The sequence below is a fragment of the Anas platyrhynchos genome, chromosome 1, assembly GCF_047663525.1.
Source record: "Anas platyrhynchos isolate ZD024472 breed Pekin duck chromosome 1, IASCAAS_PekinDuck_T2T, whole genome shotgun sequence".
NCBI classification, from domain to species: Eukaryota; Metazoa; Chordata; class Aves; order Anseriformes; family Anatidae; genus Anas; species Anas platyrhynchos.
Window position 1 is genome coordinate 203,010,635 of NC_092587.1, and position 27,559 is coordinate 203,038,193.

General features: G+C 39.8%; 1 protein-coding gene across 17 annotated transcripts in view; it reads left to right on the plus strand.

Annotated features, from left to right (window-relative positions):
* TENM4 (teneurin transmembrane protein 4) overlaps positions 1–27,559 on the plus strand; it is a 1,639,674-nt gene that overhangs the window by 1,050,379 nt on the left and 561,736 nt on the right. The window lies entirely within an intron of this gene.

Sequence of the window (27,559 nt, forward strand, 5' to 3'; positions counted from 1 at the left end):
CCCTCCGCCCCGTCCCCATGTCCTGCTGCAGGGTGGTGTGTTATGGGAGTGTGTATGTGTGTGTGTTTACATTTGGATCTGTGCTAGAGTCGTGGATGGGGAAGGGGTCTCTCATTTTCCACGGGGGTGGCTTTGCCTCCAACCGAAATTATGAAAAAAAATGTGCTCGGCTGCAACTTGGGTGACAATTCTGTTTCTTAGGCATTAAATGTTAAAGCCCTGCTTCTAGCCATGCCCTGCCACTATTGAGATCCCCCAAACAGTGTGGTGCTTGAAAAAAAAAAAAAAAAAAAAAAGATGCTAGAGTGCCTAGGAGAAATGCAGTGGTTCAGACTCATGCTGATATTCTCAGCAATTTGCATTTTGAAATACAAATTTGGGTAGCAGAACATAAAAACAAGATGCTACCAAAGGGCATTTATTTCCTGATATTTAGTTTTATTAATACATATATATCTATATTGGTCTAAAATATCTGGGATATTTCACTTTGAAATAAGTAGTAGTTAAGGTATGCTTGAAGTAAGTAGTAGTTAAGGTATGCTAAATCTTAAAATAAAGCAGTGTAAGTAGTACATGAGGCAGTGTGTATTTACTCTTTCTTACCAAGACCATGCTTAGAAATTTGCAGCATTTACAACCATGTAAGCACACCATTTGAAAAACAAAATACATATTTATGCCACAGCCTTCCTGTCTTATGGGATCCCCAGTCTTTGAAACACAATTTTCATACAGCCAAAACAGAGCTTGCTAAATACTTATTGACCAGATAGACAAGACCTTTCTGCATCTTGAATGCATTTACTCATGGTTCTTCCAGGAAAGTTCAATTCTTTCTGATTAAAAGGGGGAAAAAAAAAAAAAAGCACTAAACTATAAAATAATGTCACATCCCCACCCCACACACATCTCCATTCTTAACTTTGTGTAGTGAAGTCTCATCCTGAATTTATAGCTGCATTTTTATTTTTTTTTTTCTGACAAATGTCCCATGTGAGGGGAGGGACAGAAAATGCAAAAATGAGTGCAAAGCTTTGAAGTTGGAAGTTGACTGTGTGTTCTGCTAGGTAAACTTCTGCTGTGGTGTGGAAAGTTGGTGGGGGTTGCAAGTTGGGGGGGGGGGGGGGGGGGATGCTCCAGGCTCGGGGGCACAGGATTTGGGCAGAGGAACTTGGCAGACCCCAACCTATCCCAACTCCCTTTCTTTCTGTCTCGCTGACCCTAAGGAAATTGTTTGCATGTAGGGTGGCCCCTCCCCTCCTACAGAAAGTGCTCCGCTCCCAACGTGTGTGCCATATGTGCCTGCAAAACCTGAGATTTGCCCTTTGCACATGTGCCAGCAGCACGCTGGGTCCGGCAAGGAGAAGCCCAGGGCAGGGCATCGGCCATGGGAGAGCCGCACATCTCCCCGCCTGGCTGGGGGAGGCTGGGGCTCAGCCAGTGATTTGTATTTAATTTATTTCATTGGCCTCTTCCGAGCCAGGCACCTCCCACTTGGCGTCTCAGCCTGTAGCACTTTTATGGGCTTAGGTGGAAAAAACAGTGAGTATAGCCGTATATTTTTTAGTGTGTGTGGCAGGGTTCCTACCCGTAAAGGTAGGAGGACGCATCTCTTGCTGTTGCACTGTTTTGCAGTGAGACAAGCCTTCAAAGCAGGCTCTGCCTGCATTACAAGGCTGGAGGAATTTGCTGGTTTGTGGCCATTGCGAGCTGCCCTTCCCTCTTTGGTTCCCAGCTCCCAGCCTGTGCCACGCTGCTGGATCAGTCCTTGCTGCTGCGGGCTGCTTTGGGGCTGGGAGGGTTCCCTCCTGCTACGTTGCCCTGTAAACGTGACCCCCAGGGTAGCACATGACCAGGGAAATTATGGTCTGTGCTGGTTGCCAGCAGATTTAGGGATGAGGAGAGCAGAGTTATGTCCACGTGAAGGTGTTACCTGGGTTGTGCTCCCCGCAGAGATCAGCACAAGACCTCCCTGTGTGGGCTCTGCACCCACAGCTGGGGCAGAGAAAGGAGAGGAGGTACCTTTGCACACAACCTGGTTCAGTTTCCCTTTCCTCCCCCAAAAAACAACTCGCCAGGATTGGGAGTTACTGCCTCTGCACTAAGCTGTATTCTGTTTCTGCAGGGAGTCCTGCCTTCGTGCCTCACCCTCCCTTCCCCTACATACGTTCATGCATGTGTTCATCTCCATGCAAGGGGAGATTTGCAATATATCTGTCATATATTGGTGGGACCTGGAGGGAAGATTTTATGTTTGGGTGGAGAAAGAGTTGCTGTGTGCGTATGAAAAGAGGTTCTCAGGCTGGATTTTGGCAGGGGAAAGGGGAAAAGGAGGTGCACAAGTGAACTTCACAATTTCCTTTTTTATTAGCAAGGGGACCTGGATTAGAAAACCTTTTCTGGGGAGAATTTGCCTTCTCTGATTTTAAAGGATAGGGAGGCAGGGAAAAAAATCATTGAGAGAAAAGAGTAAAATTTCTCGTCTGGTTTTGATTGGCGAGGGAGGGGAGATTCCCCCCTCAGATGATTTATTTTACTACATGGATGGAAAAGGGAGTTGTCACTGGTTTCAGTGGATCTGGGGAAGGAGGGAGATTTGCACAGAGAAAAATTGGGTTTTGAACTCCTTGTATCTTAATTATTTTACTTCACTCATTTAAATTAGATACTTTCCTTTTGTTTTGGTGAGCAGATAGCACACTGGCAAGGGAAAATGTTGTTCTCTTGTTTTATAAAGTGAGAGATTTTTTTTGTGCTTTTATTTGATTTGATTGGCTTCCTGGGGTGCATAATAACTAAAATGTTATTTCATTCTCTCTACAACATGTACAATATTCCAATTAAGATTCCACTTTGATTATTTTTCATCTGGTAGTTTACCATTTCTCTGAAAATGGTAAAAAATAAAAAAGAAAGACAAAAAAACATTGAGCTCTTGCACTTTAAAATAGCTGAGATGCTTAAGCAAAACTACCCTTTCCCTGGGAAAGTCATTTCCAGTTCTGTTCAAGTTAACGCTTCACTGCTTCATTTTCTGACAGAATCACCTCCTTGCAAGAAGGAGAACTATGATCTTACGTAACTTGATGTTTCCAGATCAAAAGTTACAAATATTGCAGTAATAGCATGATGAGGGAGATTTGGCAGGATGAATGTTGCATGACATATGTGATTTCGTATTGGGATTTGGAATCAAGTCTAGTTTAAAAATTTACTGGGGAGAAAGATTAAAAAAAAAAAAGAAAGAAAAGAAAAATAAACAAAATCTTACTTGTTTGATATCTTATTTAATGCTGCTTTAGCTTTTTATCTTACTTCCATAGGCACTTGAGACTGATTTTTTTTTTTTCTTTTAGAGCAAACTCTTCAGTATTTAAAAAAGATGTGTAATTGTCATATCAAAAAGTGAAGTGGCTTGAAACTCTCTTTCAGATTTGATTCAAAGAGATGAAACTCTGTAAATCAATGTCATTTCAGATTTAAAGACTGGCTGTTACCTGCTCTCTTACAAGGTCTATCCACATAGCTTATTGTAACTAAAAGCTGAAATATTTTGCTTCTGCTTTGAACTGACAGATTAGCACCGCTGGGCTCTTTAAGACAGTAAGAAGCACCACTTGCCAGTGAATTGGGTATTCATGGAGCCCTGACCACTATCTCTGAGAGAAAAAGTCTTGTAATTAAATTACAAGTAAATTAATTTTTTAAAATATATAAATGTATAGGTTTCCTCTTTGCTGTTAGATGAAAAAGGGAAAAGAATCTTGGAGATTTTTTTTTTTCTCTAACTAATCACCATAGCTTGAGAAGCAATGCTGTAGTGTGGCTATAGGACTTGTGTTACTACTCAGGTATAAATGGTCGGTTTGCATTCCTCTGTGCCATTTCACCTTTGATGTGCTGATAGTCAAATTATATTCCTAGAAATATATGTTTGATTTTATTTTTTTTTTTGCCAGCTGTCCCGAATCTTTCTTCCTAAAGAATACTTTAAAGACAGAGGTGAAATCTGAGTAGGAGGGCATGTGTGTTTGGCTGTGTGGGGTGGCAAACATTTCTTACAGAAACTTTAAATTTCGTAGGAAGTTTGAGTCTTGCTCACAAATACCTTTATATCAAATTGCTGGGAACTAAGCTGTTTATTCTGTACTGGCATTCAAACTTCATCATGTATTGTTCCGCTGAGTATCAGCAGAGGTGTTTTTTTATTATTATTTTTAATGTAAAGATATCTGTAAAAGCACCAAACACAAAAATTTACGTTCTTCCACTGTGTTGGCAGTCAGAAGAAAGAAACAGAAGAGGCAGAACATGACTGGCAGTTTAGTTTCCTATTCCAAGTAAAATTTGCTTTCTAGGATATAATACATCCTTTTCTTAAAGAGAGGAGGAGAGGGAAAAAAGGAGAAAGAAGAGAAGAGTTGCTGATAGTTGATTTAGGTGGAGAAGCTTGCTGAGTCGCATTTATCAGCCCATTTAAATGGGGATGATTCAATTAGATTTCACTGATCTCTCCTCAGGCTTTAGTGAAGTCATGTTTGCTGCAGTCTAGGAAAGCCATGGCAGCCCAGAATCGTGCTTCATGCTGCATTTACCTCGATGGCACCAGTGACAGGCGTGCCATCCAGCCTGCCAGAGCAGATGTGGATGCAAAAGTTGTCTCATTGCCCATCGATATAAGTTTTAGATGATTATTCAGTGTATCTTCCTTTCTAAACACTGAGTAGAAGCTTGCCTGTGTTTGCACATGCAGACTCTTTGAAATATTCTGGAGGCTGCTCAGTTAGAAAAAAGTCCGGAAACAGCAGGACCACATCTCATTTTGCAGTTTTAACTCAACCCTGTGTTTTGTATGTGGTGGGATCTCACAGCCTTCCTCTTCTCCCCCACAGACTCCAATATGTGCACTGAAGACCTTCAGGTTTCTTAAAAACTGGAATCTGGGGCTGTGCATTGTGCTTCAGCCCTTTGGGGATGTTGGGTCTCTGCATAAATCCAGATTTGTTTTTTCTGCATTTTGCCCTATGGAGGGAGAGAGAGACAGGATTAAGTTACTGAGCAGTGTCTTCAAATGCAGTCTGCAGTCCCACATGAAAGCAAAGTCTCAGAGGCCACAAAGTTGTAAAATATCTCTTCTGCTGGGTCACCTGGACTTAATTGGCCCAACATCATCAGCCATATATGAATATAGTCATATTTGGAATGTATGATTTCCCAACATGATAATGGCAAGGTTTCAGTATTTTGCCAATTCCCTTTGAACTGCCTCTCTTTTCTTGGATGTTGAAAACTTTCATCTTCAACTGTCTTATATAAAGAATAGGAAGGGATGGACTGGTTAGTCATAAAGCCTTCAGAAGTAAATGCCAAAAGCAGTTAGAAAAAATGGTGGAGCATGGGAGATGCTGAAATTTCCTTCCTCCTTGCCGATCCACAAAGTGTTGGCAGTTTGGGCTTGGTACAGCACAGATCTCATCAACTAGTAATAAATGAATGCTGATATTTCCAGAAAATTGACCTTTGAGTGGATGGCTTTAAGGTGTGATCAGCATCTTGGTGCTGGCAGAAGTTTTGGTGCTAGAAAGCAGAGAGCAATCCCAAGAACTGATCTCAAGATGCACTCCTGCAGACAGTGCAGCGTTCAGGGGTTACTTGGTGGTAAGTCAAAGTTCACACAGCCTCTAATTGCTGCAGTGGGCGTTTGACACATAAGCAGACTCTGAGCTATCAAAAGGAGTATCCAGAAATTGCAACATGCTTCGTTTCAACACAGTTATGAAATTTTGGGTTGAAATGACTTGCCCAGCATTGCTCGTAGTCTCAGGGCATCATTTGGCTGGCTAATCTGAAACATATTCATCTTTGTATCTTCGTCCTCTGCTTAGTCACTACAAAGCTCCCAGCTCTGAAAGGGGAGAGACAGGGATCATAAACCTTTTCTTCTCCTCCCCGTTCTCACAGCATTATCTCCAGGTTGGTCTGGATAAAACCCAGTCCTCAGAAAAATGACTGCATTATAGTGAAGGCAGGCAGGGCACTTCATTAAAGCAACTTTCAGTGTTTTTGTTTGTTTGTTTGTTTGTTTGTTTTGTTTTGTTTTGTTTTTTTCCTTAAAATCACGGTGTCCAGTATAGACTGTTTAAATCTTATTATTGATTTTTTAGTCTATTTTTTGGGTATTTCTAAGACATTTTCATGGAACTAGTAGCTTTATTGCATTGCATCACGTTGGCATTTACATGTGTCTGTGGCTTAAACTAACAGATCATCATAGCTTGGTTTCACAGAGTACTCTGCTCCTCAAAACAGATCCCTCCTGACCCATCCCATGGTTCCCTTCTCACCTTCTCCAGCCTTATCCTGTGATCCCAGTGACATCCCTCTAATGCCAGGTCTCCCACCCCAACCTCATCCAGCTCCTCCTGGCTTGTGGGCATCCCACAAGGAATGCCAAGCTCAGGAGATCGTCTCTGATTTCAGTTCTGATACTGAGCAGGAGACCTGGCACACCCCACAGCACAAACCATCTTGTTTAGTTCCACACAGGTGGAAATGTAAGTGATTGAAGCTGGCAAACATGCATAAGTGCACCCAGGAGCATGTATCAACAGTGTTTTGTCAAAGATGTCTTAAACTTGGCCAAACTCACACAAATTCCCATAAAATTCATTAAAAAAGAAATACTTCTCTCCCAGGCAAATTTCTAGTCCTTCCTCTGAAGTCCTGAAGATCCCAGAGGAGGTTTTAGAGAGAAGGCTAAAGGCATTTTTATTTTTTTTACATGGGTAAAACAACATATTTTTCCCTAGCCTTGTTCTCAGAATCTGCTGAACTGTTTTGACTGAAATTTTCCAAAAAACTTCAGCCTGAGGCAGACAGCTGGCATGGAAATTTTCAGCCCAAACAATTTGCTTAGTATAGTTATGAGAAACTGCAAATGCCTTTTTATTATTAAAGCTGCCTCGCTCTTTCTGTAATTGACAGCACTACCAACTTTGTTTTTCCCTAATAAACAGATAACTTGATATTTTGTTGCAAACTAATTTTGTATTTGTATGTTTTAAAGATATTTTTATATATTGGAAATTTATTATAAAACTGACACGTGCATTTCAGCATATGTTAGCAGATGATGAAATTTTAAGCTTCCTGGAAACAAAAGTGAATGCAATTAATGAGAATTCCACAAAGCTGCATCAAAGGAGTACAACATTGTAGAATTTGTAGAATGAGATTAAAAATAAGGAAATCTCAGGAGATACTGCACTGAGAGAACAATCACACAAATTCCCATGTATCCTACTTTGGGCTCATGATCCTTCTGGCAGAATTCTGCTACACACCCCTGCTATCTCCCCCTCCCCCTCATTTGTCCCCCCCCCCCAAAAAAAAAAAAAAAAAAGGAGAAAAAGTAACCCTCCAAAACTAGAAGTACGGACCATTTTATTCTTTTTGAGATGAGATTGGTTTTGTTTTTTTTTTTTCCTCCCTCTTTTTAGCATCAATATGGATGACTGCTAAGTCTCTATTTTCACATCAGAGGCACCCCCAGGACCTATTACCCTAGAAGAAGAGGGGTCTTGCTCTCCACCTTTCCTCTCCAGTCATTCAGATTGTATCTGATCTGATTTGATTCATCAGCCCAGCAGAAAACTGTCTTTTGGTGCATTTGTTTTCTTCTGAGTTAGTGAGTTACATTGAGGCAATGTGGTAGAAGAACTTGCTGGGAAAAAGGGAGAAAGAAAGGGGTACAAACAACTTTTTGGAAGATTTTTTATTTTTTTTTTTGACTTTTCAGACCACAGTCATGACATACAATTTTTTTTTCCTGGATTGCCAACTGTTTACAGGAGTTGTATCATGTTGATTTGAAGCTCAATTAATTTATATTAACACATAGAGTGCACCGTTGCATTATACTTGTCTACATGTAGGAGATTTCTTTGGAGCATCCCATTCAATACGCACTGAAGGAGTTGTACTCCATGAACTTCTGAATTCTTTTGAACCCTATTTATAGTTGGGATGGCCACAATATCACATAACAAGAAGTTCCAGAATTCAAAGTCATGAACTGAGTGAAAATGTCTTCCTCTTGCTCTGCCTTAAACTCACAAATTGGTAATTTCATTAGGCAACTCCTACTTTGTGGATTACAGTTGTAGAAACATTGTGATTTAATAGAGCTGTATTCCTCCCATTTTTGTTACATTTGTCCAAGCTCATAATTCCTAATCCATCTCTTCTGCAAAAGCCTTTCCATATTCCTCACAACGTTTTTTTTCTCTTTTTTTTTTTAACTCTACCACATCTTATGGAGATGGGTTGACCAAAAATACATGTGGCATTAAGATAAAAATGCATCATTATCTTACACAGCACTGTCATGATACATTTTCCTCTTTTTGTTGTATATTTTTTTCCAAAAACATATCCCAAGTATTTCCTTCTGTGTTGAAGTGGCATGAGCCACAGAGAGCTACTATTTGTAGCGCACATCCTATGGTGATTCCTCAGCCTTCTTCCTTGGTGGTAACAGCTAATTTAGAGCCCACATTTTGTACGTATTGTTAGAATTGGTTTTCCCTTTATGGATTACTTTGCTTTTATTGACACTGAGTTTCATCTGATGTTTTTATCACCCAGCTAGTTACTCACTATTATGAGAGTAGGTGGTGGTGTAATGATCGGAGACTTTGGGAGAGAATCAGAAAGCCCAGCAATGAAAAAGGCTCTCATTTTGACTTTTATTCTTGTCCTGGGGATAATCCCAACAACAACATAACCAAAAAAAAATGCACTTAATATCAAGTAAGAACAAACAGCCTGTCTGTCTTGTGACATTTGATTGTGAAGTTGTCTGCTGCTCAAATGTTTCTGCTTCTTGTTGACAGCATCTGACCAAGCCTTTTTTCTTAGGCTTCTTTTTCTGTGAGCATCTGCTCTTCCCTCAATGAAGTATGCCCCTCACTTCACCCATGCTGTAGCACATGAGTCCTTAACCAAGGAGCAGATTAATGATCATTACCTTTCAACTTGACATGTGTCCCTGCATCCGCATCGCCTAAATTTTACTCTATCCTATCTTAAAATGCTCAAATGCCCTCACAATAGGACTAAAGGTCTGGGAAATGGAGGGCTCCCCCCTGGTGGACGTGGGAGTGGTTCGGGAGCATCTGAGTGGGCTCAACGCACCATCCATGGGTCCCAATGGGATGCATGCGTGCTAAGGGAGCTGGCAGATGTGATTGCCAAACCACTCTCTCATCTTTGAAAGGTCCTGGAGAACGGGTGAGGTGCCTGGAGACTGGAGGATAGCCAATGTCACTCCGGTCTTCAAGAAGGGCAAGATGGAGGACCCAGGAAAACTACAGGTCCGTCAGTCTCACCTCTGTCCCTGGAAAGGTATTGGAGCAGCTTGTTCTGGATGCCATCTCCAAGCAATTGGAAGAGAAGAAGGTTATGAGGAGTAGTCAGCATGGATTCACCAAGGGGAAGTCGTGCTCGACCATCCTCGTTGCCTTCTATGATGGCATCACCAACTGGGTAGATGAGGGGAGAGCGGTGGATGTCATCTACCTTGACTTTAGCAAGGCTTTCGATACTGTCTCCCATGACATCCTACTAGCAAAGCTGAGAAAGTGTGGGATAGATGAGTGGACAGCAAGGTGGGTTGAGAACTGGCTGACTGGCCGAACTCAGAGGACGGTTATCGGAGGAGCAGATCTGGCTGGACCTGTGACTAGCGGTGTTCCCTGAGGGTTGGTGCTGGGTCTGGTCTTGTTCAACATCTTCATCGATGACCTTGGTGAGGGAATAGTGTCTGCCCTCAGCAAGTACGCCGATGACACAAAGCTGGGAGGAGTGGCTGACATGCCAGAAGGCTGTGCTGCCATTCAGTGAGACCTGGACTGGCTGGAGAGATGGGCAGGAAGAAACCAAATGAGATTTGATAAGAGCAAGTGTAGAGTCCTGCACCTGGGAAGAAACAACCCGAAGTATAAGTACAGGCTGGGGGATGACCTGCTGGAGAGGAGCTCTGAGGAGAAGGACCTGGGTGGACAACAGGTTGACCATGAGCCAGCACTGTGCCCTTGTGGCCAAGAGGGCTAATGGGATCCTGGCGTGCATTAAAAGGAGCGTGGCCAGCAGGTCAAGAGAGGTGATCCTCCCCCTCTACTCTGCCCTGGTCAGGCCTCACCTGGAGTACTGTGTCCAGTTCTGGGCTCCCCGGTACAAGAAAGACAGTGATATCCTGGAAAGAGTACAGCAGAGGGCCACAAAGATGATACGGGGCCTGGAGCATCTTCCCTATGAAGAAAGGCTGAGAGACCTGGGTCTGTTCAGCCTGGAGAAGAGAAGACTGAGAGGGGATCTCCTCAGTGTATATAAATATCTGAGGGGTGGGGGACAGAAGGATGTAGCCAATCTCTTCTCAGTGGTTTGTGGGGATAGGACAAGGGGCAATGGCTGCAAGTTAGAGCACAGGAAGTTCTGCACTGACATGTGAAAGAACTTCACGGTGAGGGTAACGGAGCATTGGAACAGGCTGCCCAGGGAGGTTGTGGAGTCTCCTTCTCTGGAGATATTCAAGGCCTGTCTGGACACCTACCTGGGCAGCCTGCTCTGTGGAACCTGCTTTGGCAGGGGGGTTGGACCCGATGATCTTTTGAGGTCCCTTCCAACCCCTACAGTTCTATGATTCTGTGATGTTGTCATTAAAAGATGCCCAGGACGTGGAAATTTAAAATTTAAATTTTAAATGCTCTATTTGTGCTTTTATCTGACAAGAAAGTGTGAGCAGACCAAGCCACCTGTCTTTCACTTAAAGCCCTGTTTCTTGGTGGTCTGCTTCAACAGTGCTTGCTTTAGGGCTTGGGTTTTATAGCTTATTATTGCTGGTATTCTTCACATTACTTTGGATTGGAGGAATGCACAAATGACTCATATGGAAGTTACAGACCATTGCTTTCATCCCTGTGTACCCCACATATGCTTTAAAATATCATCTGCTTGTGGTTCTCTGTGCCAGATACCACTGGGGAACATTATTGTACACCTGCATCACTTAGTTTTGTATTATTTTATACCTTCTGCATAATTAATGTTTTGTTGAATTTTATGTATTTATTTATTTTAGCTTTTTATGTCTTCTCCTGAGATTATCAGACAGCAAGTGTCTAGCTGAGAAGAAAACAGGAAAAGAAGAAAAGAAGGGGAAATCAGAAGTTGATAGTACAGAAGTGGGACTTTGGGGGAGGTGGCATTGGGGGCAAGGAAAAGTGGGATTAATAGGCATGGAGGGTCCTGTGTCAGCTCTTTTGGTGCTAGATTGTAGCAGACTTTGCTGTGCTCTGTGCAGTGAAGATTACTTGATTTTTTTTTTATTTATTTTACTTTTTTCCTCCTTTCAGAGATGGAAGAGATGGAAGACTAAAAACTACATAACATCTCTGCTGTGCATGCAATGCTAGTTAAAAAATAAAAAAAAAAAAAAAACAAATTAAAAAAAAAATCAGGATAAGTTTTACTTGTCAGTTGCTATTTTCATTCCCCACACCCAAGACCAGCAAAGGTGCTTGTCAAATGCGTGTATGTGTATGGATGTGTGCAGCCACAAGTTCTTCATCTGTCAGTCCTCAGGATTGTTTCTCCCTCCCTTCCTCTGTTCAAAAGAAAATACCTTGAGTTAACATTATAGTCATCACACAGACTGTATGGTAGTTGGCCTTGCATCATGTTTCCTTAAATATTTCATGAAGGTCTTTTTATAAAATTTGCACTGCTCTTGCAGACTGAGTATTTGGAAGTGGACATCCCTAGTGATAGAAATTTTGAGAGATAACAAAAAGTGATCATATCCAATCTTTCTGGAATCCCAAAGCACCTCAGCACTTTAACCTAAACTAGGGCCAGATCCAAGGATCATTACTGTTAATTCAAAGTCTCCCGTTGGTTTTAATGGGCTCTGGATCAGACTTTTTAACTCCTGCTGTGGAACAGTTCTGGTTCCCTTAGTGCAGAAACATGAAATGGCCATGAAAATTGAAGGCTCGTTTGAAAATTGATGTCATTTCAAATGCTGGACTAATTGAGTGTACAGGGCTGCAAGGGTGGTAGGTTTGGGGGATTTTTGATGTTTGCAAGTAAGTAAAAGTTCCTATAATGAAAACATGTAGAGTGGTGTGTTGCAACTATTTTTATACCTACATCAGACTTGATGTTAGTGGCTTTGAATTATTTAACATTTTTCTTCCTCAGCTGTCCTCTCCAGTGAGTTTCCATTGCAGGGCTGCAGGAGTTGTGTACAAAACAATGCAGACAGCCTGGTAGTGTCTGCTGGGGGGGGTTGCCTGTTTTTGTTTTGTTTCATTTCTATAATCCTATTTTATCCTTTCTCTAGCTGGTGAGAGGGACATCAGGCCAAAGTATTAAATCATACTGACCAGCGTGGGCTGAAAATGAAGTACGTGCCAGCTAAAGACACAAATGGGGAGTTTTCTGCTTAAACCACTGAGCACTAATGTCTGTCACATAGGAGAAGCCAACTATTTAACATTCAGTCCATTCAAAAAACATTATTATGTCCCAATGGTAATTTAAAACCACATCTGTTAGAACCATATGTGGGGGAAGTATACCTTTTTTTTTTGCCTGCTTTTTTTTTTTTTTTTTTTTTTTTTTGGCCCATGTTATCCTGTTTATTATAAGGTTATCTTCAATGTGGGCCTCTTTCAAAATTTCAGACTGACAGCCATGAAATGCCTGGAACAAAAGAACTAAATGAATTGAACTCTTATCTCTTTTTCTTTGTAATTAATGTGTGGGCTTTTACAGAATATCTGCAAGTAGACATTCAGCTTTGAAAGAAAACCTATAGATTGGGATCATGCCTCATGCTCCATTGTCTATAACTTGATATTTGTTTTTCGATTGGAGATATTGGATATTTCACAGAGTTCTCCTCACTGTTATTCCAGCTTTCCATTAACAATGTATGCGACCTTTGAAAATGGCTCTTTTGGGCAATCAGAACATGCAATTTTTATCTTTAGAAATTGCAATTGGATTATTCTGTCCTTAAAAATAGAAAGTAGTCTTGTTTTCAAAGCATCCTATCACTGTTTTCTGACTGGTAGTAACTGGCATAATCTTGAGATTCTTAAATCTAAATAGTGCTAATAGAATATCTGACATGGCTGGTGGAAGTTGGCTTCAGGATTAAAAATAGCTGCTATAATTCCCCATTATGTGATGCAGCAAGTGCTGCGTGTCACATCTCCATTGAGTGAGGCATACTTTGCCACATCTCTGCATATCAAAGCCCTGATTTATCTGAGCTAAATTCACTCACCTCAGTGAGTTGCTTTGAGAGAGGGGAATTGGTGACGAACAGTTGTATCTTGAGACTCCAAACATGGAAGATAAGAAGCTCCTTATTCCTTTACCACTGTCACCTGTTTCCTCTATTTTAGGAAACTGAGGAAATATCTATCCCAAATTGTTGGCTCCAGCTTTCTGTCCATGCTTGTTGAGACCATGTACTGTGTAGTGGTAGGGAACATTTCCATTGCATTCCCCTTCTTCTCAGACACCCAGCTGTGGAGAAGGATGGCAAGGAGATTGGTGCTTCAGTTATGATGGCCAGGCTGTGACATAAAATACTAGTGTTTGAGCTGTGATCGTCTGCTGTTAACTAAAATTGTGCATGTGATAAAGTTAAAACCCTTTCAGAATTCAGGCTAGCTCTCTTTAAACTACCCTCCGGTAGTAAACACCAGATAACTGCTCTGATGAGCCTTATACACAAGTACTGAACATTTAGTCCTGTGCAGACTCCAATAGAAATCTTGGCCCTTTCTTGAAATGACAAATTTCCTTATAAGTGAGTGCATCCACATCTGCTTGCAGTATCAGGCTTTCTACTGTTTGTCCTTCACAGATAGGCTGAGGATCTCAAAGAGTAATAATCAGAAAGTAAATAGATGAGCGTGCAAGTTGTATTCATGAAACCTCTGTTCAGGAGCTACACATCTTTCCAGTGCCATTTACAGCATGGCATATTGTCCACCTACCTCCAGCTGTGTTTTAAGCACTGAGCAATGAATATCTTAGCTAAACAGAATGTTAGCGATCCCGATGTGTGGAGCACCTGACGACTGAAGAGTTAAATATGCAGCTATAAATACCATGCCTACCTTGATGGGATGCATTGTACTGCAATTTTAGTTCTAATTAAAGTTTGGTTGTAGGCATGAAATATCTCTGTCTTTCAGGAACATGTGTAAATCTCTGAAATTAGGCTGGTTTTTGTTGTTTGAGTGTTTTGGCACAGTTGTGCCAGTGGATATGAAGTTTTATGAGTAGCAACAGAATAAAGATGGTTTTGCATGTCAATGAGCAGCACTTTTTTATTCATTTTGGGTTAATCAAGTGCTCAAGTTAAATCTGAACACATTAATTTGTTCTTGGTTTTAAAATGAAACTCCACTGTTCAGTGAACAACTTATGCCTTCCTGTAGTGAGTTTGATATTGACAATATTTTCCTGGGGTTGATTGCTTCCAGATAAATGCGAAAGTAGCTATGCTGTAAAAATAAATAAATAAAATAATATAAAATAAAATAATAATAATAAATAAATAAATAAAACCTTTAATTTGAATGATGTGCTTGGAAAATATGAAAAAAAAAAAAAAAGAAAGAGGGGGTGGGGAAGAAAACTACAAGAGAAACGACATGTTTTATGGTTTTGGCACACTGCATTTCATATTCCTACTCCCTGTCCTTGTGTGATCCCTGAGCACTTGATGGATGAGAAAGATAATTGTTGATCATTTCATGAAGCTCTGCCAGTAACACATACCAAATATAATTAAACTTTCAATTTTATGTTTTTAAATACATTTTGGGCCAAATATGGCAATTAACCCCTTCACTGTCAGAGCATAAGGAGATGAGGCACTTTGAGTTGTATTTTCTAGCCACATTTGTTGTCACATGGTGGTTTCTATTTTCCAGAAGAGTTCCCATTTCTTCAAGATCATTTCACCTTTGAGATTTCATTGGAGTCATCCTGGAACTTCAGCAAAATTGTCACAAATGACGCTTTGCTTGTTAGGCTTTGCGTGGTGGAGCTGGCCCAGCTCCAGTCATTCCTGTCTCACTAGGTAACTCACTGCAAGACTCCTGCAGCTGTGACGACGAATAATGGAAGCTTAATGTTTTTCATCTCTGATTTCAACTCCATGCCTCTGGTGTACATTTCTTGGAGGAAGACCTTTAAAATATCTGCCTAAAATGTAGTAAAGAAATGATCGCAATCAACTTTAATGCAGCTGTGACCCTGTTCAGAATGAGAGTAGACATTGTCCTTTCTCTAGTAAGTGAGAAAATCCAAGGAAGTATCTCTCTGGAATGACAACAACTTTATCCTTGGCCTGAGGGTCTTCTTCCAAGAGAAAACAAGGAAGAATGATAGATTGATATTGAAAACTAACACCCGACAGACATTCTCTGTGCAGCCTGTCCATGCCTGTTGGTCCCTGATTGCCCAGAGCCTGATTCCACTGGGACACATAGCACGGTGCACTTTGCTCTCTCCTTGAGCATGAGGGCACGCTCCATTAGCTGGCACTTGTTTTTACAGCATATGTGCTAGACAGCTTGGGCGGGAGCTGAACAACCCCCAGCCTGCAGATCAAGTCCCACTGGGCAAGTTAACTGATCCCTTTTCTGTCCCTGCTTCTTGACTGTGATAGAGACATTTCTTCCCTGCTGCTTCACCAAAGAACATGCTCCCCAGACTTCCATTTCCAGCTCCTTGTGCTTTAGTGCTGAGTAAATCTTAAATTTGAAGTATAAATATAATACAATTCTGAATGTCCTGATTAAACTGTATGTAGTTATAGTTACACTAACTATTCAGTAAGGAAACAGTTTATCCTTAACAAGTAGGTTAAAGGAGGGGACATCATGACTCCTGACTTCTGTTTGCAGCTTCATTTTATGACCCAGGAGAAGTTGCTTGCATTTTTACCTCTTAATTTATCTGTCTGTTGAAGTTTTGTAATAACTTCCAAGTTTCTTCCTCTTTGCCAAATCACTTCAGCATACTGGCAGCTTTACATCTCCCACCCTCCCTTCCTCTCATATATCACTGCAGTGTCCCGGCAGCACTCATTCTAGGATACAGAAATTCAGTCCATCATTCTTCATACAAAATTATTGAATGGGAATCACATTTGCAGTCAAGCTGGGAAGTAGAAAGCTAGTCGACCTGTCTTTTGGGGCATTTGGTTTTATTAGGTTCCTACATATGTTTGCTTTGATCTCTTCAGTGCTATCCTAGAAAACGATTCCAGGCCAGATTGTAAAAATGTCAGTTTCCTCAAACACTTGCACAAAATCCTTTCTAAATTTGTCAGATCTTCTCAATTACAAATCCATTGTTCTGTGTTAGACAGAGAATTGCCACTTCCACTTTGAAAAGATTAGCCATTTAGCTGTCAGGGGCTCTCAGGATCCAGCACTGTCTATAGCACATTGTAGTTGGTATAGATGCATTCCCAAATCTACAAGTTTCAGCAAATAATTGTGTGTCAGATTTAGAAATGAGCTGAATTTAATGTTACAGCAAAAGAGTTTAATCCTGGAATATTCTGAAAATATATGCTTATTTCCTTTCTGCAGATCCCATATTCATCAGAGAGTGATAATTTCAGAACAAACAAAATTAGGGTGCAAAATCACCCTTATGTTCATGCCTTTGACTTGTGAATTTTACAATTTCCCATCCCAAGTATAGTTTTAGAAAAGGACAATTTTACAAAACCAGCTCAGGCCCAACATTAGCAGAGTGTTAGGTATATTCCCTGTTATACCAATTTAGATATAGTCTCATCATATAAAATTGTTGGCAATAATACAGTTAACTTTCTAGCTTGTTTTAACTGCAGTGACTCAATATTTTCTGCACATAAAAACTGGAGTGGAGACAGAAAAAGCCAAATGAAGCAGTCTAGTTAGATTGCAAATAGAGAAAAAATAAAAAATAAATAAATAAATGCATTTCTAGGTGAAAGCAAGTCTCTTTGTTGCCTTAATTTATCCTCATTGGTTTGACAAAAGGACTGTGTCTCTTTGAGTGAGGGTGTTGGGAGAAGTATGCAAATGGAAGTCAAGAAAGTCTCTCCAAATCTAAAAGTTTTCTTTAACTTCAGATTGGTGGAGCAACTGATGTACTTAATCCACACAAAGCAGATAACATATAAAAGGGTTGTTCAGGATGACTTAGATTCATTCTTATGAAAAGATCAGCTCTTCAAATTAAAACAGAGTAATAAGGGGAAGGGAGGATCCCAAAATAAGCAGATAAAGCCTAAATATTTTCAAATCTTGCTCATAACAATCACTTTTAGCTTAGATATTCTTTTGGTGAGTCTCCCAGAGAAAAGGAAAGAAGTAGAAAATATATATGTATTTTAAATGTTAACACAAGAAACCTCCCTTCTTCCTTACTAGCTGCACTGGGAGATATGATGAAGACAGACTGGAATAAAACCCTGAGGCAAACATGCCAGAATATTTTTCAGCATCTGTCCAGTTAAAGCATCTATTTAGTAAGTGAATCCAAAGCAGATGCAACATTTCTCTTCCTTAATAAATGCCGGTGCAGGAGCTACTAATGGGGACTACTAGCTTGTGGGTGCCAGGGAGCTGCTTTAAAATAGGACCTTGAAGAAACTGCAGCTACCCAGGATTCAAATCCCCTTTCTCCTCATTTAGGGTAATTGTGATGAGGGAAAGTTCCTTGTCAAAACTTATTGTGCTAAAATTCAGAAAAACTTGTGAGTTAGGTTCCTTTCTTCATGAGATCTCCTTGGCAGGAAGCTTTTGTTGGCCAAGAACCAGGGATTTCTACCTAATAAATGATTACATTGGAGGGACTGCTCACTCTTTAACCATGTTAATTAGGTTCTTTACACCAATTCTGGTTAGTTTATATTCTCATCATTAATGCACAACAGGCAGGTAGGACTGTGTGCTGTAGTTGTATGGTTTTTTTTTTTTCTTAATTGCAAAATAGGGCAGAGTCATAGTCTGTAAGGAAGCTCCTGACAACTTCTAGGTCTTGAAAGTGCCTTTGAGGCAAAACTGGAATACCTGTCATTTCTTATTATTGGCTTTGTATCTGGTCTTAATTAGAAATGCTTTATGACTGATAAGATAGCTAATATTTGGGTAAGGTATTTAAATGACATCGTTGTCCTTGGTTATATTCTTCACACCCCAATTACTCTTTGAAAAAGTTCTGTAAGATTATTAATAACTCCAATGTATATTATTTTCCACTTGAGAACCAGTGACCAAAAGTCAGAATTAAAGACAGAGAAACTGACAGCAATATTTTCATAGAATCATAGAATGGCTCGGTTTAAAGATCATCTAGTTCAACAACCCTTTCATGAGCAGGGATGCCACCCACTAGATTGGGTTGTCCAGGGCCACATCCAACCTGGTCTTGAACACCTCCAGGGCAGCCACAGGAAAGGAAAGAAAAAAGGGTCCAGAAATAGTGTTTTACAGTATCATGTGTAGTTTTCAGAATTGTCCCAGTATCAATATTGGCAAGGACTTGCAATGACAGGAGGACTACTAGGAAAGAAGAAAACTGGGAGGCTAAAGACCGCAGTATGAGATGAGTAAACGATTCCTTATTCATCCTATTAGTCTTCAGTTATCTATAGGTGTCAGGTCACCCTTAATAACCCCAACACATTAATTCAAAAGGTTCAGTTTGTTTTTTTGTTTGTTTTCTTCATCCTTCATAAAGTTTATTGGATGTAGCAGCACAGATGAACTAATCCCTATCCATATAGGAAAGGTTATTTCTGATGAAAAGTTTATGTGCAGAGGGAGCTGTTCCAGTACTATTTGTAAGTCTCTCTCCAGAAGTTATTATAGATATTTTGACTTTCTTATGTGTCTTTCCAACTAGATTTTTCCAAGATTCTTAAAGCATTTAAAAGACTTACATTGTTTCCCATGTTTATCAATGACCTGGGACAAAAATACAGCCATTGCCAATAGTTTCCAGATGATCTAAAAGTTGGGAGAGTTGGTAATGACAGATTAGGAAATACTTACAGAGATGTGAGTATTTTAATGAACTACATACAGACATGCTATATCTTCTTTAATGTAGTGAAACTTAAACTCATATATTAAAGGGAAAAACATAATAAAATAAAAAAAAAAACATGTAAGGAACTACATACAGACAACATATATTTTCTCAAATGTAGTGAAACTTAAACTCATATATCAAAGAAAAGAATAAGTAAGGTATACTTGTCATTGGGGATATTATATCCAGGCACTCAGAAACTCCAAAACACCTCTCTGGCATGATGTATAATTACCTAAAAAAAAATTAATAATTTTTGGTTTTAACTCTGGCCCAAGTGCTAACGTGAATTCTTACTAGTGTTCAGAAAGAGTGGAGTCTCACGTAAGCGTGGTGAAATCACCTCGGTATTTAGCATGGGTTAACTGCTATTGCGATACCTATTTAGATTGGTACTCAGGGTACAGAAAGGATGTTGATAAACTGGAGAAAATTTAGAAAACAGGTCTGATAATTAAATGGTTGGTAACAGATTATACAGTAAACAGCAGAGAAAATTTAAATTGCTTAACCCCTCTTAAATGCAAGCTTAGGACAGATATGAACATTTTGACAATTTTCAGAGGCAACAGGAATTCACTGATGGAGGGTTCTTCTGAGTACATGTGACAAAGATGCGTCAATAAGAAATGCCAGGAAGCTGAAACTAGGCAAAGAGACCTGAAGTGACCTGTGTATTATTTACTGTGAAGGGAAGAACATAAGGTGCAATATAGTCATTCCCAGGACATGGAATTGTTTTTCTTTGTGGTGTTTTTAGTGTATGCTGTTGTTCAAGCTGGAATTAACTCAGCTAAATCCTTCACCTTGTGTTATGCAAAGTGGTCCTTCTTATCTGTATATTTTCTGAGCACACAATATACATTTATTTTGATAAATCAGCAGTTCCTTACAATCTTCCATGAGGAGATAGCAATGGTTTTCTTTGCCCTATGCATGTTATTTGAATAGTGATAACTGCATTTCCTGAACATATTGTTTTTTTGTTGTTTTGGTCTGTTGTTCTGTGAGTTTTTGTTTGCTTGTTTGTTTGTTTGCTTTTGTTGTTATTGGTGGCTGTAGTGGTTGGTTGTAGGATTTTTTTGTTTCATTTTGTTTGCTTGTTTGTTTCTTGTTGCTTATCAAGAGTGTGGTCAGAGGTACTCACACATCCTAAATCTGAATCTAATGAATCTATGCATATAAGAAAGCAAGTTGCTTATAATTTGGATCATTTGTCATTCTCTTTCTTTTGTACTAATCTTCATCTGTACAAAATGAATGTAAATAACTTATAACTCAATGTCAGTTTACATCCCTATATATCACCAAAAAAGAGATAGAGAATGCAAGACAGCAAAGATCCAAATGTCCTCCTACTGGATGTAGACCAAACCAAAAGTTATGAACAGCACCAAAACTGAAACGAATCTTCTGAAAATGATCAACCCTTGAAGTTTTTTTTTTAAAAAAAAAAGAAAAAAAAAAAGTTTGTTTTGGAGTGGAGAAAACATGTACATGAACTCTTAGCATGTTCTTAATATGGAAATTATCTGTTGCTAATTCATACAAATCTCAGTAAGAACAGCATGGTTCCATTATGCAACAGATCTGTCTTTTTCTTTGCAGCATCAAGTCTCCTCTTACTTTTCTGACTTGGCCCTGCCTGTAATACTTTCTTCACACTATTCAGAGATATGTTTTGTTTTAAGAGGAACAAGCCAACAAGTTCATTGATCTTATTACCTAAAAAAGGAAGAAGTAAGGAAAAAGGAAAAGTATGTTCTTTCCTTTCTTTAATCTTATTGAAACAGAAGCTGAGCCTCTGATCTGTGTCTAGCATCAGTTCTATCATTTGTGCATCTCTTAGTGTAAATCTTTGTGATACCATCAAAGCTGAAACATGCATCACTGAGACATGAGCACCTGGGAATGGGTGCTATGCAATGCAGTCAGGTCTGGAGGCAGAAATGGGTGCTAGCTTCTTAAAACTATTGGATTTACTCATTTATTCATTACCTCAAACTCCAAGTAGAATATGTCAGCATTCAATTTAAAAGATTTTATCTACCAAAAGTTTTCCCTAACTCAAATTGTTTAAAATGGATGCAAACCTGGATATCGGAAATGTAAATCTACATAAATACCTTAGTAACAATGTATACAAATACTGTAAGGGGCATAGCAGAGAGGCAGGAGCCAGGCCCAGAGGCCCCGGGCCCATCCTGGAGCCCAGGAGGTGCCCTCTGCCCCTCAGGAAGCACTGCTGGGCTGGGCAGGTGCCGGAGCCCTGGCACAGGCTGCCCAGAGAGGGGCTGGGGGCTCCTCCTTGGGGATCTCCAGCAGCTGCCTGGACGTGGGGCTGGGCCCCCTGCTTGGGATGGCCCTGCAGGAGCAGGGCTGGCACCAGAGGTGGCACCAGAGCTGTCCTCCAGCATCAGCCATTTTGTGATTTCACAATATTCTTGTTCTTTTTTTTTTTTTTTTGGTCTTATCCTTTGTAGGCAGTTAATCCAGTGCAAAAGAAATCTTAAGAGAGACTAATTGGTCCAAGTCATATCATAAAGCTGTGGGCTGTATGGAGTCAGACCCCTTGGTGCATATAAGGTTCAATAACTTTATGAAGTGCAAGCTAAGTAGGAAGATAGTTTGTTGACTCTGTGACTGTGTCGATGAATTTAGATCCATTTGGCCCTCAATGACGTTGGCTTATGACGTTTCGTAAAGGAAGCATATCCTAATAGACTGGAACACAGAAAAAGAAATACTCTTGCTAGTTTGTAGTTCCAGATATTATTATTTCAGTCCTCCCAATTAGTGCACAGATTAGCAGTGTTTTGTCTTCTGTCAGGGGACAGAATGGGACAGTCTTTGTATTTATGCGAATGGATGAGTTCTTTGGGGAACTGAACTGGCAGTGGCAAACTTGGCGTTATGGGACCGTATTATTGCACTTCCAGAAAATTGTTGGGCTCTGCAAAACTTAGCAGACCTCTGGTTCATGGGTATGACTACAGGTAATAGTAACTTATAAGTGCCGAAGTGTTCAAGCATCTTTTTTTAGTGTTTGGTTTGGCAAGCAATAGCTTTCATTGCAGCTTGAAACCCCTGACAATTGATTATTGAACCAATAATTGTGGCATCATAAAATACCTACTCTTTTCACAAAGCTTTCCTTATCGCACTCCAGGCTTTGCTGACATGGGGCCAACTTTACGTACTTACACACATTCTTTTAGTTTTTCTTCATTGCATTCCTGTTTTAACAGATAATTCCCAAAGCACTTAAGGAAGCGGAGAATTAATGAAGAATGATACAAAGGTTTCTGCCCTTTCTAAGGGACATTCTCATAAACTGGGACCCAGAATTTTGAATGTGTTAATTTTAGAAACACCCTATTTTTGATATCAGAGTGCCACTGGCAATTTAAAAAGGAGGTGCCTAATCTGAAAAGCAATTGTTTCTCTCTGATACCTCCAGCCATATTTGTCATTGCTTTTATCTTTGTCATTTTGCTTTGTCCCAAGAATTGATTCTTCCACATGAAATTTAGCCTCTCCTCCCTGTGTAAAATTTCCCATGAGTCAAACTAATAGTAAAGGCTATTACCCAACATATTACCCAAGGCTGAGGTAGTTATTCTGACTGTCTGTTTTTATTTAATACTATATATCTTTTTATCTTTTCTCATGGGATGGGTTTTTGTTCCCATTAGTCCAGTTATAGCTCAGTGTGCCTTCATTGACATCGCTGGAGTTATATGCTCGCTATCAGTGGTATTATTGAGTGGTGAATTTCTATACCCTGGAAATTTAGTTTTGATCCACACAAACCCATCCATGCTAAACAATGCAATATACTCTCTAATGCAGTTACTTATGAGTCTTCTATAGCAAATGAGAAATGGACTTCAGATTCATAGGTTCTCTTTTCATTTCTCAGGGATGATCGAACAGAGGGTTTCATTGAGCACATGCTGCTAAATCACCGCCCGTCATTGTTCTCCACAGCCTCTGTCCCCCGGTTCAGGACAGATTTGTGAGGAGCAGAAATGTGTCACACATTCTTTGAGGAGTGACTCTGCCTCTTGAAGACAAAAGAGCATTTGGCAGCCCTGGTATTGATATTGGGTGAAAGGGAGTCCTTAGATTAGTTCAATGCTTGCACTATTATGACCATAAGAGTTCAGGTTATGAAGAAGTACTTTGTGACGTGTCATGGTTCTTTAGGAGCGTCTTACACAGGGAAAATCACCTTCTTTCTCAAGCTCAGAGATAAAAGCAAAGGAGAAGGGAAGAGGTGCAGGGATGGGGGCTGTTCTAAAATCTGGATTTCATACAGTTTGCATCATGGTTTCTTATGTGCAAATGTTCTTTGACTTCAGAAGAGTTTTCTGATTTATGCCCAAATAAAATCTGGCCAGAAATCAATACTGTTGTTAGCTTGAATAGTGTGGTTGTTGGGACATCTGTGGACTTCCATTATATGGCTGTTTGAGGTGTAGAGCAGCACAATCTCACAGCACATGATGTTGATCATCCATTAAAAGTTACCAAACCACTTTATTACCTTAGAATGTGAGAATCAAATTCTGCTTTCATGACATCTTAAGCCCGGAGGTGACAGTGAAGTTAACAGTGTTTTACCCAGTTTGGACTGAGAAGAATATAGCCCAAACTATTTGTCATATTCAGCTCATTTTCAAAATATCTCCAATATAATGGAAAAAAAAAAAATGTTGGGGCTTGTATCTTTCCTAAGAAACATTGCACATCAGAGAGCTGCAAGCAACAGCCATTGATCCAGAAGCTTGTGCAATATATGTGTGCTTGTGTCACATCAACAGTGGAAGGTCACATTTAATTTTCTCCCAGAAGATCACCCTCTGAGCTGACACACGAAGATAAAGATACTACTCATTATAGTGGTTGCAATTTTTTTCTACCCAAATAGGTTGTGTGGGAAGGAGATCAGACTCCAATCCCTAGAGTGCAGAACAGTCTATACAGCAGCCCCTCAGTTTGCTGAGGCAGCAGGGCTGCTCCTGTTTGCATCCTCAGTTCAGATAAGAGTTAAACATAAATAATTATAATACCAAAAAGTCTGATTATCTTGAAAGAAGGTTTAAATACTGCATATAATCTTTTGGGAAAAAAAAAAAAAAAAGGCAGCTCTCCAAACTGAGTGTTTAATTCCCTGGTATTAAAGTACCCAGAATTTAGTCCTCTTTACATCTAAATTAAAGATGTAAAATGTAAACCAGGACATATTGAAAATTCACGGGATGATGTTGACTTTTTAAGTTACATTCAGAATTTATGTCTCAGGGACAGATCCTGGAGTAGCATATCCTTCACTAGAGTATCTTCTGAAAGAAATTATACATTTTTACACCAGCTGAGGATCTTGTCATCTCATTAGAAAGCATCTCCTATGATTTGCCTAAATGAATCATGCCATTGTCTCATGGTTTGACATCAGAACTTCCCAAATGGCTGCTCGTTCAGGTTGCTTACTCTTTGTCTGCAGGCTCAGCAAATAATAATTACCTATCAGATTCCCAGCATGAATTCTGGAAGATTTTGAGAGGGGGACACAGGTGGGAAGAAGAGAAGAGGGGGCAATTAATGTAGGAGTACTGGGGAAATGAAAGAGAGCAGATATAGAAAACCAGGCAACTGGTCAAAAGAAAAGAGGGTAGCAGAGATGCTTCCAGAAGTGAGGAACAAATTAGGAGATCTCTGAGATCTCTCTTAATGAGCAGCAAAGCCAAGGGAAGAAGAAGCAAGAAGATTTTGCTTTTTCATCCCCTTTTCTTTTGGGTGAAGAAAGAGGAGGGGAAGAAGCTGTGAGGAAAACTTGCTCGACATACACAAAGGTTGGAAAGGAAGGTGTCAGAAGGACAGCTGAGCAGAAAACTCATGAAAAAGATATGGATCCAAAACCATTGTGGAGGGACTGAAGATTGCAGTTCCAAGAAAGCTGATGAACAGAGGATCCTCAAAGATTTTATTTTTCAGTGTGCCTGTTCCAGGATGTGGCACTGTATTCCCAGCTTTTTACTGAGAGGCCTTACATGGTGTGTCACAAGGCACAATGCTAGCCCTTGAAGGCCAAGTGACTAACTGCTTGAAAAAAAATACAATAATTCCCTGAAATGAGCTGCCTGGGGAATCTCATTGCCTTTGTAAAATATTGAGTTTGCACATAAAAGGCCAGGAAGAATAGTCAGACCCTACACGTAGAGGCCAGGGCCGCTGAGGTGCATAGGAAATGAGAAGGGACTGATAGGTACAAGCTGCCACCAGTGTCTATAGTGCCAGGTAAATGAGATCTTTCTCTGCTTTGTGCTTCTTGTCAGTAAGAAAGAAGAAAAAAGCCAGAGTACTTTGGAAGACATTGAAGCTGTGCTTCACTTTGGTCTGTTCCTTGGTCTCCCTTTGACAAACTTTCATGTGCTCTTCGGGTTTGGAAACTTAAATACGAACAAGGCACCTTCAACAGCCTCCTCCTCCATTCCCAGCACTTGAAAATCTGCAGTACCATGCCCACCTCTCACTGCAGTTTTGTTAAGTGCTTAAATACAGAATTGTTTATGGACCCAGCACCATGCTTTCACAAGGCATGCATGTGGAAAGCAGAACTGTAGTTTTTGTCTCTCTTTTTCACAGCTCTGGGAAAGAAGCTTAGGAAGGAGAGTGAACAAGTGAAGAGAAGATTTTCTCTTGCATTGCTATATGTGAGGATGAGATTCCACAAAGTGTCAGAAAACATTTTGTATTCACGACAGTACGAGAGCAGTATCTTTCTTCCCTTATGTGTATTCTTGCCTCTGTGCTTTTTCAAATTGAAATTTTCTTTTTTGTTGTTTGTTTTATTTTTAAATGTATTTGCAAGGCAGAGTTTCATTTGAGTTTATATATATGCCATGCTGATGATAGCAATCATCTGGTTTGCATTTGCACATTTAGTGTGGATAGTTCTAGTCTTTTTCTATTTGCACATATGAAGAGTAGTGTTTAAAATGGTAAAATCAATAGATTTGCACTTAGGAATCTTCAGGAAATGAAAACACTATCATGTAGAAAAATTCTGCTTTAAGCTGTTCTCTCTAGTCTGACATCCCATAAACTGGAATTGACAATTGTGTTCACTGTATGTGTGATTAAAAAATAAGCAGTGAAGCCTGGAAAAGAAAAAGAAAAACAAAGGAAGAAAGATTTTGTTTTCCACGAATATCCACAGCAATGGACAAAGGATGATTTTTTTTCAAACCAGAATGTTTCTCAAAAGTTTTCCATGAGATGGCAGCTCTCTAAAACACAAGGATTGGATTGAATTGGGAAAGAGAACATCAGCTCAAGGAATGAGAAGTCTGGAAAGTGAGAAGGACCAAATAAAAAGACACCTTAAATTTGTTTCTGAAAACAGTGGAAATGAGATGCTTGTCTAAAAGACAGTTCACATTATTGGTAAGCAAAGAGAAAAACCAACAGAAAACCGTACAATTCTTCATGTTTATTTTCCATAAAGTCGGAGTAAACTTAGGTTGCATCCTCACTGAAAAAGAGCAACTGAAAAATTTTGTTCCTGTTTTAATGGTTTCTGATAGTAAGGCCTCAACTAACTGAATATAAAACATTTAGGAAAAAGAACAAGTTCAGCAAGTCTAAGTAGTGGGACAATGTGCTCTTTCATTGTGATTAATATCCTGCTGTTACTTACATATGGTCCATATTGAGTGAATGGGCAAAGGTAGTCAACCTTGAAATCAGTATGCAAACTCAGTCTTAATTAGATGTTTCGAAGGTCCAGTTTGCCTGTCCAGGCACCTTTTTTTTTTTTTTCATATTAAACTTTTATAGAAAGTCATGGGGGAATACTAACAGAGAATATTAACAGAGTTAATATTCAGTTAATAAATATTAACATATTTATGCTACACAGTGATAGGCTAGAAGTGCCACGTGGGTTTTAAACAGAAAGCAAACAGGAGAACTCAAAGAAAAACAACAAAAAGATAGGTCTATCAATTGGCTTACTCATTAACAGTATAGTATCTTATTTCTGTGAAACAAAGGAATTAAGGCACACATTATTTGTGCATACTGCCCACAGAATATCTAAAATCCCTGTCTTTTGTTCCTCATTAGCTCTCTTCACAGATTTCCCACTGGGAATGATGCTGAAAGCCGAAGAGGAGGGACAGGGACAGGGGGGCAGTGTCACCAGCCTACTTGAAAGAAAAAATCTGTGTGTCTGTAAGGGACAGATGGGATTTAACTATGATTGGTTTGGGTGTACTTCATGTTTCTCATAAATCCTAATGCTCCCCTTCATCACTGAGATCTGCTAAAACAAGGGTCCTACTAAACTAAAGATCTATTA